At 35.4% G+C, this 22,647-nt stretch overlaps 1 protein-coding gene across 2 annotated transcripts in view; it reads left to right on the top strand.

Moving 5' to 3' along the window:
- The window catches only part of LOC145668967 (venom serine carboxypeptidase-like), a 187,468-nt gene that overhangs the window by 71,050 nt on the left and 93,771 nt on the right, over window positions 1–22,647 (top strand). The window lies entirely within an intron of this gene.

Genomic DNA, 22,647 nt, shown 5'->3' with positions numbered 1-22,647 from the left:
CAGGCGATACCGCTGCGTGTACTGAACTCAAAGCAAGTTCTCGACACTAGGCTAGCGGAAAAATTCGTAGTACGCAAGCTCATGTTTTCGGCAGCCTTAACTCCGAAAGGAAGCATTTGTGCACCCAGGTTGGTCTATATTTTCTGTCTTATCTTGGTATCAGGAATCACCTCTCAAACGTTGTCGGTGTTGTTTTGAAACACCCTGTAGAAGTCCATGATTATGAAAAACAGTTGATCCAAACATATAATATGGTGGAGATTGCATGTGTACGAACTACCATGCAAGACACCCTATACAGACTTAATATTTCCTACGTTCCGGTGCAGTCCAGTCTTCTATACAGAATTACAGAACTTAATGTAATTGAAACGGTGAGTGAAAAACCAGTACAAGTCCAAAACCGCTCTTTCTGAATATTTTAATAAGAATATTTTAATAAGAAAATTATATTATGGTGTTCTACACAACAAGTTTATTTTTAAAGTAACTAACAACTTGACAACTATTATACCAATCCATATGAATGTTTTGTTCTATACATTCAACAGTCATTTTCGACGTTAACAATAGTGACTTACTTCGGACTTGTACTGTTCTTCCACTCACCAATCCACCTGTGTAGATATTACCAATACTTATATGCATACATTAATTTAGCCGCTATATAGGAAGTACAGAGGAAGCAATTAAACTTTACATTCTTTAATTAATGTTCAGTTTATTTGTCTAATGCTGTTCAAAATATGTGTGACATTTAAAATAATCTATAAAAATATTTTGATGTTACTTTTGGGGCATTTTTAGATAGAATAGGTTCATTGGCGACGAATTTAGTGATAAGCTCCAGCGTCCAGACAGGTTGATCTGCAGGAACCATGTGACCACCATTACGGATCAAAACCTCAGGGAAATTTCCAGCTGATTTCACGTATCCAGCCAAATCATATCCCACAATCCAAAGATTACGATCAGGATTCTTGTATTCGTCAGCGGCGCTGAAGTTCAACGTTTGGTAGTAAACCTCTGACAGAGGGTAGGCAACAATAATGTCCAGTTGTTCAGTGTAATACATTACACGGTAGTTTTCAGTTGATTCTTCCACCCATGAAGTCAATTATTAAGTTATCGTAGACGGTGTACCATCGGCGAAAGTTTGATTTAACAACGTGGATCCCTCGTCGGATGTTTTCTTGTTGAACAAAGTTTATGTAATAATTTTCCTCTGGTTTTCTCTTGAAGTATGGGAAGTTGTAAACGTTACTGAAGCCAGAAGCCGTTTAAAACACATCTAACCCATAACCCCATTCCTATAATAAAATGAATACAAAATGTTAGTTATTTATTATTTATTAAAGTTCCATATGCCTGTGCAAAATCATTTTACGCTGGAAACAGTTGATATTGCAACGAAGGAAGAAGTTTTAGAAGAAATTCCACTAAGGCCTAGACTGAAAGATACCATTTCAACACTTATACATAAATTGCGTAAAAAGTAATGACAACACTGTTCTTATGTCATTGCTCTCTCTTTCAGCACTACAAGATTTCCGTAGCTGATAAGAGAATGTGGCGCGATGAGGTATGGCAAGTGATAACGACTGTGTGTTATTCAGCCAAAAGTAGCAATGCCGTAAAGTAGAAGAGATAAATGCAAGAACCATGACAATATGTTTAGGAAAGATGAACAAATCTCTTGGATCAAGATTGAAGTTGCATGTAGATTCAGTGTCCAACAATGTTTAAAGGGACTTCATCACGATCTTTCCGCTTAAATGAAGGAACTACTTCGCGGGAAGCACTGCTACACAAGAATAGGCATCATCCAACCCATATGAACGGCCCCTCAGTACATTAACAAAGATTGACGCACTGACGGTGTACGAAGCCTTCTACACGTGGGGTAGAAGGTAATAGACAGGGGCGTAAATAAGGGCCCCGCAGACCCCGCATTGCGGGGATGGCTTCAAGCTATCGGGGGCCCCAAATCTTGAAGTTGGACGTGGAGAAGGGGCTCCACTCCACGCTGTCTGCGGGGAGGCCCCCAAACCTTTAGTTACGCCACTGGTAATAGAGATAGGAGGCGAATACATTGGAGGAATGTAACAGGTGTTCTTCTATGCATAAAACCAGATACGAATTATAACTATGTTGTCACTACTTTTTATGAAGCCCTTGTATAATAATTCTAACTTTTTTTTTTTAATTATAAACTCAGTTTGAATTGTCAAATTACGTTATAAGAAACTTTAACCCTTTTAGGACATGGGTTTTTTGAGGTAATTTGTAAACTTTCACTCAATCAGCTTTCTATCAAGGCTATTTACTCTAAAATCTTAGTTTGACCGTCATTTTGTTCCGAATGAAGCAGTGTTTCCAACTGTACAACTCAGTTCTCTCTATTCTGTACCGGAGGCGGGAAATTCCTGCCCCAATTGAGAAAATGGGAATTAAAAAATAAAATCCCAGTTTGTCGCGAATTTCCCTCTTCAGGTACATGACACAAACATGCGAATTGCACCAAAAAAGTTTGCTTTATTGTGAAGAGAATAAAATATGAAGAATGGAGCAATAGTCCTGATGCTCTACCCGATTTACCAATTTTTCCCTAACCATGTTTGGATAATATATTTTGTGTCAATTTTTATTCAATCAGCTTTAGCATCAGGACTATTCATCGTAGGACCATGAATCGTACCTCGTTCTCTTTGGAATGAAGAATCCTTTCTAACAGTAGCACTCGTATGTTCCTATCATGTACCTGAGGAGAGAAATTTCCGAAAAAGTGAATAGTTTCCTGAAATAATCCATTTTTCCACACTTTGGGCGAGGTTTTCCCTGCTCAGGTACATAATAGAGACACGTGAGTAGTACAGTTGGAAACATTGCTTCATTCCAAACAAAATGAGGGTGGAACCATGATCCTAGGATAAATAAGTATCTGTCAGGAATTTTTTGAATAAAACTAAAATTTGCTCTCTTTTTTTCTTTAGTCAAAGTTTTTGACGTCACTGTCTCTAGGCATCGCATCTGTGACTTCAAAATGCCCATGAAACGTGTTCTTTGATGCTTCCAAGCATGAATGAATCAAAAGAAAAAAAATGATGTGAAAAGCTTTACTAGAGATTTATAAAGCAAATTCCGAAGTTCTACCCCATGGTGTGTATATATTTCTATATAAAGTTCTTAAATTGTAAAACCCCTTCAATTTAGATTATATAATCTTAATAATAATAATAACACTAAGGGGCACATTCTAGCGTGGGAGTTCCGGCAGGGACTAAAGTGGTTTGATCTCGCGTTAAGCTGTAATTCCACGTCTCATATAGACTCGCTGCTAAAAGGGACGCTAAACTCAAATCATATCACACGTCACTAAGGGACACATCCCGTCCCTGTCTTCGCAAGCTCTTAGGCACATAAACGCAACTCAAAAAATGTAGATAAATCGTATAATTCTTATACCGTTATTGAAAACTAAACCACAAACCGCTACTAAATATACCTATAAATTTCTTGTATTTGAATGGGATTTTTACTAACTAGGGAAGGTCGCGAGGTGTTACTCTGACTTCATATTGATACTAGGCTCAATCGATCCGTTTTTTTATATATAACAATTGCGCAAACGGAGAATTCCTCGATCGGAAGTGTGTTCGAATTAGGAACATTTAAATTTCAAAATTGATCAGATTTTGCAAAAAGGTTGAACTAATTATTGTTTGAGATATTTGCTTAATTTTTTGTATCGGGGGTGTTTCCTTAGTTGCGCAGCACAGTGCTGAGGTTAAAACGTACGTATTTGGCGAGATAAGGACACTTATTATGTAGGAGGTGAAGGGAAATGGTGTTTTACAACTTGCAAATTGCCTTCTGTTTGGCAGATTGGATCGATAGACTGATAAAATGTATTTGCCACCCCTATTCGACTGTATTGTCATTAAAATGGCACTTTTGTGTGTGGCCACCTTCAAACTGAACAATGACATTTCTCCGAAACGATTGGCCGCGGAACTAGCGTGAACGAGACTCCGAACTCAATCGGGCTCTTTGGAAGACGGTGTTGCAATATCTCATCGCTAGCAATTTTTTAAAATAATTTGTCAACAGATTTTAGTAGCGATTTTTGGAAAATAGTAACCAAACTTCAGGAAATATTTTCCGATAATCGGACAAATGCGTAAAAAAAAAAAAAAAAAAAAAAAAAAAAAAAAAAAAAAAAAATCGGCCAGCGACAATGTATGCAAACATCAGTTTTCTTCAGATAAAAGCCACCTTTTTCACAGCTTTAAGCTTACATTCCCACTAATCATTTTTTTTTTAAATTTCGGCCTATTTTGTCGCTGAATATCTTCAAATATTCCCTGGAGTTTGACCAATATTTTCCCATAATCGGCATTTCAATTCGCTGAAAACTTATATATATATATATATATATATATATATATATACATATATATATATATCGTAGATACATGAAAAATAAGATTAAATGATTATAGGTTATTTATTGGTGATTGGAATAATTATAATTTAAATAAAGTCAAGTCTGAGTTAAGAAACTAGAAAGATGTGAAATTGTGATATTTTGGAATGGCATGTGTTATTGTTATTGTTTGTTATTGTTTGTTTATGTAATCAGTTATGCATGGTTGTGTTTTGATGTTCATGAAATACTGTCGAGACGCTAGCTCGCAGTATGGTGTAAATAGAAATTGAGAAAAGTTAATGTAAGCCTGAATTTCAGAATGAAACCATTTTTGTTAACACAGACACAATTTGGATATGGCATAATATTCAGATTCGCAGAGATTGACAGTCTCGGAATTCGGTCACGATGTGACAAGATCTGCAACGAAAGTTTGACCATAGTTTAGGTAATCAACGTCGAGCCATGAAACGACGAATTCCATCGTCTGGAGAAGAGAATAAAAAAAAACAGATCTAGATTGGATCAGGATCAGAAGTCGGAGATCAGAAGGTTCGGAGAGATCAGAGTTGTTACGAGAACTTGCAGTCTTAAGATTCAACGGATACGAGTATTACGAACTACCATCTTATGATGGTTGGCTTCTAGTCGGCTAGTTGTGACAAAGCCGAGCTGCCAATTCAAGTCTCAGTAGCTTACATACTCGATCAACGTGAGAACAATATCTTCCATGGTCATCATTTAGGACTAAAGACCTTCGATTGTCCCAAGATCTGCCAACGTAGTCCAGAGAGGAATCCAGGAGTGGAACATTCGTCGCACCAAGCAGCCAGAACATCTTAAGGTATGTGTACCTCAATTATAAGTGTTACTTGTGGTCAAATCTCCAGACATCTGAGTACTGTGATCTAAATTCATTAAGTCATATCCGCTAATACAACACAATTACACGATTACACCTTTCATCGATTTAAATACATGAAATTCTAGATGAATTGGAGTGTTTCTTTAATTTACTGAATGATCCTCTCGCTAGTAACTAGATTTACTCAAACGTACTCATTTCAGATAATGGGTAGAAGCAACTTCTTTGCGTCACAAAGCATTCATACCCGAAATCTATAGGCACGACGCGAGGAGATTGTTTATATATATATATATATATATATATATATATATATATATATATATATATATATATATATATATATATATATATATATATAAGTAGCAGTGGCCCCCCCCGTATATTGAGCCGAGTCAACAAAATTTTAGTGACGTCATAGGTCAAAGGTCAATGCCGTTGGCCGAGGGTCAATGACCTAGGGGTACTTAGGACCACTCCCTCTAGATTTTGGAAGGGATACCTTGGCCCACCCCCTAAATTTTGGCAGTTGTACCTAGGACCACTCCCTTAAATTTTGGAAATTGCCAAATCTAAAAATTGGGTGTGGTAGCTCAGAACCATGGTATGTATCTTATCAGCATTGGGGTAAACATCGTTCCTTTTCATGGGAAAAAATTGCCAAAAAGTTAAATTTCGGGGTTTTTTGACCTAATTTATCCCCTTGGATTAGGTTTAATTACCCTATGTAGTTATATGAGCGTATACAGGGGTCCATTCCCTTTCATAAGGCATGGGCATATTAATGCACCCCTTTAAATTTTTGGGAGGGGTATTTTGGCCCACCCCTTAAATTTTGGAAATTGCCCAATTTAAACATTTGGTATTATAGTATAGGACCCTAATATATATATCACTACAAATTTGGGTGGTCCACCTCGTTCCCTTTTCTGGGTAAAAAATTGCCAAAATATAATCGTAAACAATACGTTGTACCATCATGCGTAAAAAATATTGCGCGTATACTGTAACTCACGATTTTTAGCAATTATTCCATTTTCCTTATGTTTATGGGTAAAATTCAGTTATTAGTATGTGGAGATAATAGAAAGCAATTCATCTAAGGAGATATTTCCAAAAAATATAATAAAATAATAAAAATATAAGCAAAAAACAAATTATGTTCGGTTTTGTGTATACTGGCAATAATGTTTTCGAGGGATTTTTTGCAGTAGCACAGCACGATTGCAGAGGGAATAACGAGATTGGTAGGGGGAAGTTGAATCAAGGAACTGGAAAGTGAAGTAAAATATTGCATTTATTGGCTTAAATCTAAGGTGTAAATTGTCTGCCAAATATAAATTAGCTTCTGTAACCAAGATGTTGTACGAAAATATAGAAACATAAAGAAGAACTGTTGTCTTAAGTTTGGAAGTGACATGCTCTATAGCCATGAGGATTTATTTCTTAAGAAAAAGACAGGCAACAAAAGATTGTCTGTGTGGTCAATTGGGTAGAGTGGCGGACTAGTAACTCTTATACTGTTTTTACATCAGATCGAATCCCATCCGATCCCGTTCAATTTTTTTCTTTACAAAACATTGCAGAAAGTGTATAATTTTTATATTAATAAGAACCGAAACAATATAATAATGAAATAACTTTTTGTTTTTATGATGACGTATTTATTCAGAATTAGCTTATTATTACTAATAGCTATTGTTTTCAGTTTATGGTATGGTATACTCAATCATTGCCTTCCGTTTTTACACAGCAGAAGTAACTTCAACTCACTGCGAGTCAGGAACAGTAAAAAACAAAACATGCGCGACTTGCAGCCTTACACAGCGTGACGAACACAGTCACAGCGATAGCTCGTTGTCACGAAGAAAAAAAGCTGATGTTAAATTACTGTTCTATTGTTTCTCTGTGTGTGTTTCTTTTTAGAGTATTGACTTTCTCTCTCTCTCCTTTTGTTTCATATCCACAAGTGCAACAAATGCAAGTCTGTGTAAGAAATAAAGGATGCTTTCTTTAAACAAAACTAAATTTTACAGCTCTATTTGTGAGGAACACAAATGCTTCCAAAAGAGCCCATGGATATTAACTATAATCATACCGAATTATACAGTAGCGTGAAAAACTGATAATAAAATGATGTGACATGCATAAGCTTTTTTTCTAGGGTGACAACATTAAACATAACAAATTAAATTTTTGGGATTACAAATTATTACATTACGTGTCGGTGTAGGCCTATTCGTCTTCACATTCGAGCGACGAAAGAAGAAAGTGTGGTGCTAGTTATAAAAACCGAATACCAGATTTCAATGAATTCAAGTTACATGGCTCCTACATATCGAAACAATGATTTTTCGATGTCTGTCCACCTATTCGTCTCTCGGTTTGTCACGCTTTTACACGCACTCAAATAGAGGCCATACTGTTCAACGTATCTAGACCGAATTCTAGACATACGTTTTAATAACATATTATCTTTCGAATTTTATGTCCTTCGACACCTAAAAGTAAGGGTAATTTACTGAAGGATTAAAATTTAAAATAATTCAATTTTCTCAAGATAAAAAATTGTGACGATTTTGTTTACTTTTTATAAATATATATTTTATTAACAAATCTCCACCGTATATGAATGTTTTTTTCTGAAAAAATATATATGGTGTAATTTACTGTATGGTATGCGTTCTTTTTGCACAATTTTCTCAACCACATTTCATAAATAAAGGTATCATTAATAACCTAACAATATGACAACTCGTTCGAAGGAGTAGTTTATTCTTAGGGTGAGCATTCCCCCGATGGTTTTTCCATTAACGCCTCAGGCAATTTTGTTCATATTTTGTAAAGAAATGTTTCATTAATAAACTAACATACAGCATAAATCGTTTATTCCGATAACACACAGAAGAAGTGGTTTTCTCAAGGGTTGAATTTTTTTTGACAATTTTCTCAGTAATAACTGACAAATTTGTTCTAATTTCAGTAAAAATATTTTCTGTAATAATCTTACAATATGGTATAACTCGCTTGTTCCGGAAAGAAGAATCCAAAAGAGAGAGTTTACTTTGACAGTGAAATTTTTCCCGACGATTTGCTTAAAAATTACTCGATATACTGTCAAAATTACAGATAGAAGAGTTTACCTTTGCGGGTAAGCTTTTCCCGATGACCTTCCTAAAAACGACTCAGGAGACGTTTGTTGTTCATATTTTATAAATACATGTTACATAAATAACCTAGCTATATGGTATAATTCCCTCATCCGGAAAATCTAGAAGTGGTATATTACTTTTGACAGTAAGTTTTATAATGCGATTTTCTCAAGAACGACTCAGGCGATTGTGTTCGTATTTCATAAATAAATGTTTTATGAAAACACTAACAATATAGCATAGCTCGTTTGTCCTGGAAAGATCCACAAGGGATAATTTATTCATGGGGGTGACTTTTTTCATGATTTTCTCAGAAATTACTCAGACGCTTTTGCTTATAGTTCACATTCAATTATATCCTTAATAATTCTAATATATGGATCAAGTTATTTCTAACGGAAATATGACCAATGGGTACTTTACATTTGGGCCTAAAGTTTCTTCTAGCAAAGTTTTCCAAAACATTATTTTATTCGCAATTTCCCAAATAAATGTTTCAATAATAGTTGCAGCCTAACATAAGTCAGTGTAAAAAATTCGAGCGAGAAAGTACAGTGCGTTTGCTCCGTACCCTTTCTTAAATATATTTTTAAATGTTACACCTAATCACAATTTTCCGTACAAAATCGAAACTTCTTTTCAATGTGCCTTGTTTTGGTCAAATGGTTCAAGTGCATTGGTTCTGGATTTGATTCCCGGTGAGAGCTAGTGTATTTTTATCCAACGTTAAGCTATAGGTAATAAGTAGGTGCAAAGAGAAAAATGTTTAAACCAGCCTAACCAAGCTAATGAATAATACAAAGAAATATACAATATTACGAAATTATAGAAGAAACTTTGTTAATATTAGATATTTGCATGTGAAATGTCCAACCGATGACTTTCAACTCCAAAGGTAAGAAAGTGAAACATCCAATACCAGGTTAATCAGTGGCCTTTAGATAAAGCTATCCTATTAACATAAGAAGTCATTGAGATACCAAAAAATGATGTAATCGCTGGGAGACATGTAAGGAGAATACCGAGGGTGAGAGAGAGTTTAATACTGCAAATCATGGATAGTCTGCACCTTCGTTTGAGGGCAAATATTGAAGTCCGTAGGCTTACATAGGTTTGCATTAAAATGAACATTAGTACACAATATCTGTTTAATATTGATAGGGACTTGCTGACAGATTTGCAGTGGTGTATTTGACGGGTTTTGATATTGTAACGATCCTAGCGAACTCCTGAGCCTTCCGCACTGTACACTGTAAGTTAAATTGGTGCTTAATTAAAACTATATTTGTTTAAATTTAAAACTGTTGACCGTTATCACCTGTGCATTACGGACAGCAATCCGTCAGTAATTCTTTGTTTTCGTCCAGCGGGAGCTCATGTGGTTCGGATTCCACGTTAATCAGTAGGCCGACGTCTCATATAACTTCGTTGCTGAACGAGATATTAAACTCAAACTCAATGTCTTTGTTCAAAAATTTCTTTATATATGGTTTTGCATATACGTGGCATGGACATTAAATTTTGATTTCTACGCCATATGTATCTAATTACATACACACCTATAGAACGAACACAACAAACTTGGAATATCTACATTGTTTGCGTATGGAAAATCATCACGCTCTGCTGCACAGGAGAGCCGTGTGTATGGAATTACATACACATGGCAATCAACGTATTAAGAAATGTATAATAGTAAGAATTATTATTATTATTATTATTATTATTATTATTATTATTATTATTATTATTATTATTATTATTATTAAACAGAAAACGATATGATCACTTACATAATTTATAAACATAAGTTAACATTTAATAAGCATATAATTGCAATGGAATTAAGTTGTTTCTCTCTCTCCCTGAACGCAACAGCCCTTATTGTGCTAAGGCGTAGAAGAGAACTTGTGGCACTAACGATTTGGGGCGGTGTGTGGTCAGAACATCGGTTCCCCTTGTTGTTAGTCCTAGCTTTCTAGACGGATGCAGTTATTCTCGGTAGAAAATACAAGCAAATAGACTTTTGTATTACTATTAAAGTAAATAATTATACTCATTCCCTCAATGTTATACTTGTGGTTGCTTAACCGTATACAGACAGCTGATCCATGGTAGAATCGTCGATAATAATAATAATAATAATAATAATAATAATAATAATAATAATAATAATAATAATAATAATAATAATAAATATCAGAAACTCGACAAATATTTTGTAAATAATAGGAAAAAGTTTCCGTCACACTCTTCACTTTGCTGGACACACCAGTGTGCCGTGTTATACCGATTGTGGCACACTGGAATATAGGGTATGGCTTTTTAATTTTTTTCCAACTATTCCAACTCTTTCCATTGAAATGGATCTATAATAATAAGAGAGTGAATTTAGTTTTCTCACCCTTCGATTTAGAAATAAGGTTCGCGAGAATTTCATAAAATAATAATATACTCAGAATTGCATATAGTAGTTTGTTTTATTCAAAATTACATACTTCCTGCAACTGTTTTTTGATTGAAATGATTTGAAATTAAATCTTTAAGTTTTACGTCCCACGTATATGCTGGATAGGCTAAAGGAGACAGTGATAATAAGAAATGATTGAAATGGTCGAATGAAGAAAGTGGGATAAAACGGGAGAACCTCGAGAAAACCCACGCACACAGTATTTGTCCAGCACAAGGTTCACTTGGCGGGAGCATAGATCGAACCAAGGACTCCATGCATCAGAGGTGAACGCTCTACCACTGAAACACCGTGGGCTCTGAAATTACTTAAATGAGAAAGGGACTACTTTATGAAAACTTAAAAGATACCAGCTTTTCGTGAAATATTGCTTATAGACAGGTGCGGATTAAGGCTTTTAGGGACTTAGAGCCGACTATTTTAAGGGGGCCCTATGTTAAGAATAGTTCCAGTGCATAAATTTTCTTTGCTGCCTTCCACAGCCTTATAGGCTTATGGAACTACTGAGAACTTGAATGTGCTACAAGTTTACAATAATTAGTTTAGTTAAATTCATTATTAACAATTAAATAATTGCATTCATTATTAACAGTTAAATGCTGCTGATGGAAAGACTTAAATCTAGCGATACCGCGAGCGTAACGAGCGGAAAAAAATAGCATCGGTCTGAAGCCTATAATATAATAAGTTGATTATTATATTTTAGTATTAAACAGAGGGATTTTAAAGGGCCTCCTGAGCTTTGGGCCCCGAATCCTGGGCTCCATTGTCTCCGCACTTAATCCGCTAATGCCTATAGATTATAAATTAAAGGGGACGGGCCGGGTCCGTTCTAAATATTCCGGCCCGTGCAGACCTCTAGCCCCTGTGTATATGCATGCTATCTTTGGAAATACAGTAGAGTTTCGCTCATCCGGCAGAAAACAGGCAGGCAGAACGCCGGATAATATGGATGTGTTAAGGAAGGACCTATTAAACTATGGTATAATTTTACAGATTACGCATCTAATAATCATGTTTTGCAAGAAACAAATGTAATGCATTGACTCAGGGACGTATTCAGCGTGAGGTCCTGGAAGCTGTCCCTTACCAAACGTCAAGCACTTTTTAATAAACTTACTTTTTCCCTTTTGAGGTTCTTTTATCAGATTACTTTCAGTCAGTGTCAAAACTGTGGACAATGCGTTGTTGTTATAATTCTAACAAGTAACACTTCCCAGGTGTTACACTCCGATTTTGATAAAATTTGGCAGGTAGATACTACAGATAAAATAAACAAATACCAGTAAGTGCTTTCAAAATTTTGGATGGGGAATTCTGCCCCCTAAAACAATTTTCCGCAGAAAATAAACAACAGGTATTCGTTTATTTTTTGCGTATTGTCCATACACAAAGTGTCATTGCAATTCTTCGTCCTTTACACACATCAGACATATTGTTACTAGCACTTTTGATATTTCATGATCAAAGGTTTGGAGGGGTCTGTGCCTCACCTAACCGTTTTTTTCCAGGAAAATACAAAGCAATTATTCCTTCATTTTACATCTGTCATATCTGTGCACAATTTCGTTCACTTTGGTGCACTTGTTTTTGCCTTTCGGGCGTCAACTTTCAAAATTTTGGGTGAGGGCTTTTGCCCCCTAAAACCGGTTTACCGCAGAAAATAAAAACTTATTTGTTTATTTTATGTGTAGTATCTACCTGTCAAATTTTATCAAAATCGGAGTGTTACACTTGGGAAGTGTTACTTGTAAGAATATACCGTAATGCACTTGATACCAGGTGGAATTAAAGAACACTTTTAATGGGATTACAATTTCGTTTCCGTTCTGTTATAGCATTAATGTATTAGAACGAGACACTCATTGCCATTTGTTATTTTTGTTATGTGATATACGTAGCAGAAGTTTTCCTTACATGTGTCTAGAAAATATTTTTTGATTTCGTTTGTGCTAGAATGCAGTTTGACCGGTTCATAAATGAAAAGTAAGGAAAATTTAAGAGAAATACAGAACTGTTGCATTATTATTATTATTATTATTATTATTATTATTATTATTATTATTATTATTATTATTATTATTATTATTATTATTACTATTATTATTATTATTACTATTACTATTATTATTATTATTATTTATATTTTTGAAACATTAGAATTACGTGCTTACGAGGATTCGTGTTGGGCCCCCTCCGAAAAGAAAAGCTGGATACGTGCCTGCACTGAATGATAAACGTATGAGTCAAGGTATAGACGGGCGTGTTAGGCGATCGAGTCCGGAGCATCAAAAACAGACTAAGACCACAACTTGCAGTTCTTCTTGCCGATTGATGCTGCTGCTTACCTGCTATGATATGTCGGATAATAATGTGGAATAAACGAAGGTCGAGACCATGGCGTATTGGTGTTTCATGCACCTAAACCTGTAAAATATTTGTGCCGAAAACATCTTTTACTCACTAGCTAAATTTGTGGGTATGATCGCAAATCTTGCCTTATAAAGTATAGTCTTATAAAGAATATATATAGCATGCTAAAAATCTAAAGACCAAATTCAATAATTTTCTAGTTTTCTTTTTTAATAACGGGAAACTTGTTTATTTCATCACGATAAATCACGTTTGATACTAAGATGTCTGTTTCTGTCTATATATATTTTTCATACTTTATTGGAGACAAATTTGATTTTTTTAAGAAAAGAGGATGATAAAAGAAGCTATACAACAGCATAAACTGAAAACAATCGCTATTACTAATAGTACACTAATTCTAAATAAATACGTCATCAGAGGAAACAAAAAGTTATTTCCTTATTATATTGTTTCAATTCTTATTAACATAAAAATTATACCTTCTATAATGTTTTGTAAAAAAAAAAATTCAACGGAATCGGATGAGATTCGATCTGGGGTCAAAACAGTATAAGAATTATTAGTCCGCCATTCTACACACTTGAACACACAGACTGTCTTTGATTGCTTGTCTTTTTCTTAACAAATAAATGCTCATGGCTATAGAGCATGTCACTTCCAAACTTAAGACAACAGTTTTTCTCTGTTTCTATATTTCCGTACCACATCTTGGTTACAAAAGCTAATTTATATTTGGCAGACAATTTACACCTTAGATTTAAGCCAATAAATGCAATATTTTACACCATTTTCCAGTTCCTTGATTCAACTCTCCCCCTACCAATCCTGTTATTCCCTCTGCAATCGTGCTGTGCTACTGCAAAAAAATCCCTCGAAAACATTATTGCCAGTATACACAAAACCGAACATAATTTGTTTTTTGCTTATATTTTTTATTATTTTATTCTATTTTTGGAAATATCTCCTTAAATGGATTGCTTTCTATTATCTCCACTTACTAATAACTGAAGTTTACCCATAAACATTTGGAAAATAAAATAATTGCTAAAAATCGTGAGTTACATTATACGCGCAATATTTTTTGCACATGGGAGTACATTTGTGAGTTTTGGAGAGTTCATCTCGTTCCCTTTCATGAGTAAAAAATTAACAAAAATTCAAATTTCGGATTTTCTTGACCTATTTTATTCACTTTGATAAGTCAAATACCTTTTAGGGTTTATATGGGTATGTACAGTCACGAACATTAATAAATGGAGGTTGGAGCCATAAGAAATAATTGCTTCAGCCTCCATTTATTAATGTTTGTGACTGTGCAAGAGTCCGTTCCCTTTCATAGAACATGGTTACTCTTAAATTTTCGGAGGGTTACCTTAAACTTCTACTGAAACCAAGAATTACTTTAATTCTAAATTTACCTATAGTTTATAAAATGTATAAAATTCATTAATAAATATTAGCTTTATTAATGTGACAAGATTGTTTTACACATAAAGAGTAGAAACAAACTAGAAGATCTTTAGAACTCGTAATCACATTCTTCAATTCACTCTAGTGCGTCAAAATCGAGCACAAACAATCTTATCTATACCCGAATTCAAGTGGAAAACGGGTAACGTAGAAATAATCGAAAACAATTATGTCAAGTCCGAAGTTATCGGAGTCTTCTAATTAGTGTCAGTTCGGTGGAATATATATCTAATATATATGACTCATATATGTCCGACTAAATAAAGATTAATTTTTATAGGCCAGTTAAGGGGAACACGCATACGAAACCGCAACTCGGGTGTTCGACGTGTAAGTTCCAGTATAGGACAGAGGAAAAGCATGAGTGTGTGTGGGTCGGACGTGTCAGTCACACTGTTATATGTTATGTGTCATTATTGAGACGGTTTCGTTGGTTAGCAACCAGTTTTATTGTTTAATAATTTCGGTGGTTACACTAAGTGTTATTGTTTAACAATTTTGTTCCCTAGCAATTAATCTGCTCGTCCGTTTGTTAACGGATTATTAAGCAATAACCTCGTTGCTAGGTAACGAAGCTGTCTCAATAATGACATATAAGCCTGTCTTCATATGACACTATGACTGACACCTCCGACCCACACACTCATGTTTTTTCTCTGTTGTGTATTCCACCGAACTCACACTAATTAGCAGACTCCGATACCTTCAGATTTGATATATTGTTTTCGATTATTTTTACGTTACCCGTTTTGCCCTTGAATTAAGGTATAGATAAAATTGTTTGTACTCGAAGTGGACGCACTAGAGTGAACTGAAGGATGTGATTACGAATCCTAACAACCTTGTTTGTTTCTACCCTTATGGGTAAAACAATCTTTTCACATTAATAAAGCTAATATTTATTAATGAATTTTATACATTTTATAAACTATAGTTAAATTTAGAATTACTGTATTTCTTGGTTTAAGTAATTTTCTTTTTAAAAATATTTAGTCTTGTGAAAATCGAAACACTGAACCAAGAGTTATTTGACATTTTGAAGGACATTTCTTTGAATAACTTTTTAGCAATTCCTTTCCTTTAAATTCATACCAGAAAGATATAATTGTTTCTAATTGAAAATATGTTCACTAATTTATAACGAAAAACTACGTTAAACCAGAGAGGTGTTCTCTGGAAGAATTATAATAAAGGTATAAAGAATTATAATACGCAAGATAATAAAAGGGATAAATTAGGTCAAAGAGCTCTGAACGTTGGCAATTTCGTACACGAAAGGAACGAGATGGATCACCCAAACTGGCAGTGGTATATATAAGGTTCCTAGAGAACATTTAGCAATTATTGCTTTTTAACAATTCACAAGTTTCCGAATCCGAAAATGTAAGAGTAACCATCTCCTATGAAAGAGAACGCACCCCTGTACTCCCATGCTCAAAAAAATTGCGCGTATACTGTAACTCACGATTTTTCGCATTTATTCTATTTTCCTTATGTTTATGGGCAAAATTCAGTTATTAGTATATGGATATAATAGAAAGCAATCCATCTAAGGAGATATTTCCAAAAAATATAAAATAATAAAAATATAAACAAAAAACAAAATTATGCTCGGTTTTGTGTATACTGGCAATCATGATTTCCAGAGATTTTTTCAGTAGCAGAGCACGATTGCGGAGGGAATTCAGTAGAGGAGTCGAGGAGTTGGATCAAGGAACTGGATAGTGCAGTAAAATGTTGCATTTATTGGTTAAAACCTAGTGTGTAGATTGTCTGCCAAATACAAATTAGCTTCTGTAACGAAGATGTCGTACGGAAATATAGAAACAAAGAGGAAATCTCGTATCTTGAGGTTGGAAGTGGCATGCGCTATGAATATTAGCATTTATTTGTTAAGAAAAAGGGAACAATCAAAAATTAGTTTCTGTGGTTAGGTGGGTAGCGTGTTGGATTAGTAGTTCTTACACTATTTTGACACTAGATCGAATCCCATCCCATCTCATTCTTTTTTTACAAACATTATACTTTTCATGTTAATAAGAACCGAAGCAATATAATGACATAACTTATTGATATTTTGCTGTAATGACGTATTTATCCAGTATTAGAGTACTATTTATAATAGCTATTGTTTTCAATTCATGCTTTTGTATAGCTTCTCTCATCCTGTTTCCTTGGGAAAAGAACAATTTTGTCTCCAACAGTGTGAATGATATATGCGCACAGAAAAATACATCTTAGTACCAAACGTGATTTATCGTGACGAAATGGACTAGTTTGCCATTATTAAAAAAAGTAAATTATTGAAGTTGGCTTCTCTTTAGTTTTTAGCTAAAAAAAATATGTTTTCTTTATAAGACAACACTTTATAAGACAAGGTGTGTCATCATACCCACAAATTTAGCTAGGGAGTGAACGATAGTTGTTTATACAAACATTTTACAGGTTTACGTGCGTGAAACACCAATACACCATGGTCTGCTTATCGGGCCTTCCTTTTTTCCACATACCGTATGATCCGACATATCATTGCAGATAGCACCAACCGGCAAGAAGAACTGCAAGTTGTGGTCTTTATCTATTTTTCATGCTCTGGAGTCTATCGCCTAGCGCGGCCGTCTACACCTTGACTCATATATCTATCATTCAGTGCAGACACATATCCAGGTTTTCTATTCGGAGTGAGCGCAACTCGAATCCTCGTAAGCACGTAATTCTAATGTTTTAAAAGTATAAATAATAATAATAATAATAATAATAATAATAATAATAATAATAATAATAATAATAATGCAACATTTCTGTATTTCTCTTAAACGTTTTCCTACTTTTCATTTATAAACCGATTTACTTTGGAAACTGCATTGTAGCACAAACAAAATGAAACATATTTTCGAGAGAAATGTAACTAAAGAAAATTGTCTGCTACGTATATCACATAACAAAAATAGCAAGAAGACATTGAGTGTATTATTCTAATATATTAAAGTTAAAAACAGAACGGAAACGAAATGTTAATCCTATTTAAAACTGTTCTTGGTTTCAAAAATAGCAAGAAGACATTGAGTGTATCGTTCTAATATATTAAAGTTAAAAACAGAAGGGAAACGAAATGTTAATCCTATTTAAAACTGTTCTTTAATTCCACCTGGTATCAATGGCATTATGGTATGTTCTTAGAATTATAACAAGACAACAGCACATTGCCCAAAGTTTGGACACTGACTCCAAATAAACTGATATAAAAGAACCTCAAAAGGGTAAAAGCAAGTTCATTAAAAAGTGCCTGAGTTTCGGGGGGGGGGGTACAGCCCTCAGGCCCTCACGCTGGATACGTCCCTGATTCAGTGCAGTGCATTTATTTGTTAAAAAACATGATTAGTAAATGCGTAATATGTAAATTTTTGCCAAGAATAGGGTATTTCACAAATCCCTGAAGTTCGAGAGCTAAAATTCCATACATAAACTCTTCATAAAAAAATACGGGGAAACCTGTTTAAGCGTTTCCAAAAATTTCACTCACTAAGGGAATAAAAAAGGAACTTTCTAAAATATTAAAATTTCCTTTTGTTTAACATTCAAAAAATTCCGAATGTGTGAATTTGCTGTAGATCTAAAATTCGGTACATAGACTTCTAAGAACAAGAAAATGAAACGGGTGTTTTCAAAACTCCGCTCCAAAAAGGGAAAACAGGACAAGTTTTATAATATTGAAATTTTTATTTGTGTAGTTATGTATTCAGAAAGTTTCGTAGGTCAAATCAAGGGGTTTGCTGAAGTTCGAGGTGTGAAATTCGGTATATAAACCCTTACGGAAAAATAAGGGAACACGTATATCAGCGTGTCCGAAAATTCCGTGCTTATAAGGGGGCAAAGGGGGTAATTTCTATAATATTGAAACTTCCCTTTATTTATTCACAATGTGCCGAATGTGAGAATTGGCGTAAGATAAAGATGTAAAAAGTGGTATATAAAGTTTTGAGCGAAATATAATGAGGTATGTGCCTCAGTTTTCAAAAATCCCGTTTTTAAGCTAGAAAAGGGGGCTATTTCTATAATATTCAAGTTTCATTTCCTTTACTGTGAAAGAGCTCAATGCCAGTATTCGTTTAAGTTGAAGTTATGAATATCGGTATATAAACTCTTAAATAAAATAAACGAATACATATTATAGTCGACGAAATTTCCACTTCTATAAGGAAGCAATTTCCATAATAGTAAGATTTCCCAGAATATATTCAGAAAATGCTTATGTAGGAAATCACTTAAGTTGGAGGTGTCACATTTGTTATATAAACTCGTAATTATTTGGTCTAGGAATTAATTCGTGCGGTTGGACAAGAGATGGCGCAACGAACGGAGCGTCCCACAGTTCCGTGTATCCACACATGTGTTGCAAACCCCTGTCATCGCGTATCGTTCGTAGTATAGGGCAGTGGATTAAAGCGTCAACAACACCAGTTTGTAGTTAAGTGAACATGGCGCAATTTGTGCCTGATAAAGTGTTTTTGCGGGGTGTCCTGCTGCATTACTTTAACATGCAGAAAAGTGCGACTGAAAGTCATCGTACTTTGGTGGAAGTGTATGGTGACCATGCTCTAGCTGAGCGAACGTGTCAGAAGTGGTTTGCACGGTTTAGAAGTGGTGATTTCGGCTTGGCAGTCCAAGAGGGAGCTGGACAGCCAAAAAAATTTCAAGACGAAGAATTGACAGCATTGCTCGAGCAGGATTCGTGTCAAACGCAGGAACAACTTGCAGCAGCGTTAGGCATTGATCAAACAACAGTCTCCAAACGCTTGAAAGCCATGGGAATGATTCAAAAGATGTCACATTGGGTTCCACATGAATTGAAAGACAGAGACGTTGAAAGACGAAAAACCATTTGCGAATTGCTGCTTCAACGACAAAGCAGAAAGGGGTTTCTGCATCGAATTATTACGGGTGATGAGAAGTGGATCCATTACGAGAACCCTAAACGAAAAAAGGCCGGGGTGAAACCAGGTGAACCAGGTCCATCACAACCAAAACGTGATATTCACTGTGCAAAGGTTATGCTGTGCATATGGTGGGATATGAAAGGTGTGGTGTACTATGAGCTGCTGCAACCGGGTGAAACTATAAATGGAGAACGTTATCGACGACAATTAATGCGTTTGAAGCAAGCTCTGGCCAGAACACGACCAGAATGGGAGAACAGACATGATAAACTTATTGTTCAACATGATAACGCTCGCCCACATGTCGCAAAACCGGTCAAAACCTATTTAGAAAATGTCGGATGGGAAGTTTTACCCCACCCGCCGTATTCACCAGACGTTGCTCCTTCGGACTACTACTTGTTCGATTGCATGAACAACGATTTGATTGGACAGCGGTTTACTTCTTCAGAAGATATCGAAACATGGGTCTCTGACTGGATCGCTTCCAAGGATGAGGACTTCTTTCGCCACGGAATCCGTACATTGCCTGACAGATGGGCGAAAGTGATGGCTAGCGATGGACAATATTTTTCTTAAGGTATTTATGTATTTTGTGTTTGTACTACAGCTTCAATGTGTGCGTACCAACCGCACGAATTAATTCCTAGACCAAATAAAAGTAAGAGAACACATGCATTTTCGAAACTTTCACACGTGGCTCTAGTCTATAGTTGCTAAAGCTCTGGTCTTTGGTGCGAACGGCCGAGGGTTTGATTTCCGATTGGAACTCTCGGTCGAAAAAGGGTAAAAAGCTTTTCCAGGTCAGCCATCCTGAATGAGGTTTTCTTCATTTACATTATGCAAATGCCGTGATGGTACCTAACACATATGTCCCAGGCTGCTTCCTTCCTTCCCTTTCCTCGGATAGTGAGATCGCCGAGGGACGCCATCCCTCATAGGTGACGGGCTAACATGGCCATAGATGCCAAAAGCCCAGAAATCTAATTCCTAATCCTAATCCTAGTGACGGGCTAACATGGCCATAGATGCCAAAAGCCCAGAAATCTAATTCCTAATCCTAATCCTAGTGACGGGCTAACATGGCCATAGATGCCAAAAGCCCAGAAATCTAATTCCTAATCCTAATCCTAGTGACGGGCTAACATGGCCATAGATGCCAAAAGCCCAGAAATCTAATTCCTAATCCTAATCCTAGTGTCGGGCTAACATGGCCATAGATGCCGAAAGCCTTCAAATATAATTCTTAATCCTAATCCTAGTGACGGGCTAACATGGCCATAGATGCCGAAAGCCCATAAAAACAATTTTTAATCCTAATGCTAATCGAAAATTTAGGCATTTGTTATGAAACTTCGGTTAATCCAATTTAATTCTTAGCAAATGTTTTATTAGTTAATAGGTGAATATATAACACTTAAAGCTGCTAAGTGTAACAGTGTATCTTCAGGGACACCTAGTTCATACCAATATCTGCATTCAAACAAAAAATTTCATCAATACAGTTCATAAAGAGTTAATCCATTTGAACAAGTTCTTCTAAAACAGATGTTCCTGACCTACTTAATCTGATTACTTTGTAGTACCAATCATTGAATACGATAGATAGGAACCGCAAAGATAGGCATCTTGCAGGGTTGTGTAATTAACGTAGGACAGAAAATGTCATGTCGAAATTTTAAGCTGGTTAACATAACGGAAAATAAGTTTTAAAGTTACAGACGTTCAAGACTTTGTGATCTACCAGAAGCTAGTCAGAGAATTTCCTAGGAATTAGTATGAGATCAAGGATTCATAATTCTGTGGTAGCTGCATAACGAATTCTGTAAAGGAAGTTAGGATGTAGTCAAGTATAGATAGCTTAACATAATTAACTCCACAGCCTATGGAACCCGGAGGTTCAATGCCAAGTTCAAAAGGTCTCCATTGACTTCTAGCCTTCGCTAACTGGATCCAGCTTGTACTTAGTATTCCTATTTCTGCGAGATTCATCTTAATATTGTCATCTCATCTGCGCCCATGTCTTCCTAATAGACGTTTTGTGATTGAATGTCCAGTAAAAACTTTGAAAATGTTAACCTTTCTTCCATACTTCCTACACGACCTGTACATCTGAGGCTCCTAGATTTGATGACTCCAACAATGTTTGGTAAAATGTATAAATTATGTATTTACTTCTTAGGCTGCCAAAAACATAAAAAATTGAACTTTAAAGGTCCATACATGCAAAACTATGGGACCTACCGTAGTCAGGTGAAGACATCACTTAGGAACTAATATGTGCCCTATCCAAAAATTCATGTTTCAGAATTCTAAGGTACTCACGCAAGAATTTTTATAGAGGGAGTTTGGCTACGGGCATATAATTTGAATTACTCACCAACTACCTGTATAAAAATTGTTGCGGAAGTACCGCAGGATTCTGAAACATGGATATTTGAATTGGGCGCATACTAGTTCCTAAGTGAATTCTTGACCCGACTACGGTAGGCCCCATAGTTTTGAGCTATGGACCTTTAAAGTTCATTTTTTCATGTTCTCGGCAGTATATAACTTCGAAATGAAGCATTTGTGTACCCAGGTTGGTCAATACTTTTTGTCTTATCTTGCTGTCTGGAATAATCTCTTAAACGTTGTCGATGTTGTTTTGAAACACCCTGTAGACGTGCAAGATTATGGAAAAGAGTTGATCCAACCGTGCAATATGCTGGAGATTGCATGTCCACGCACTATCATGCAAGATACCCTGCAAAGACCAAATATCTCGTACGCTCCGGTACAGTCGTCTTCTATAATCAATTTACAGGATTACAGCACTTGACAATGTAATTGAAACGGCAAGTAAAAGAACAGCATAAGTCCAAAACCACTCCTCCTGAGTATTTCAATAAGAAAATTATACTATGTTGTACTACACAACAAGTTTATTTTTATAATAACTAATAACT

Source organism: Thermobia domestica, chromosome 13 (assembly GCF_964235325.1).
Source record: "Thermobia domestica chromosome 13, izTheDome1.hap1.1, whole genome shotgun sequence".
Taxonomy (NCBI): Eukaryota; Metazoa; Arthropoda; class Insecta; order Zygentoma; family Lepismatidae; genus Thermobia; species Thermobia domestica.
Note: the sequence above shows the minus strand (reverse complement) of the source record. Positions and strands in the feature narration are given on the sequence as shown.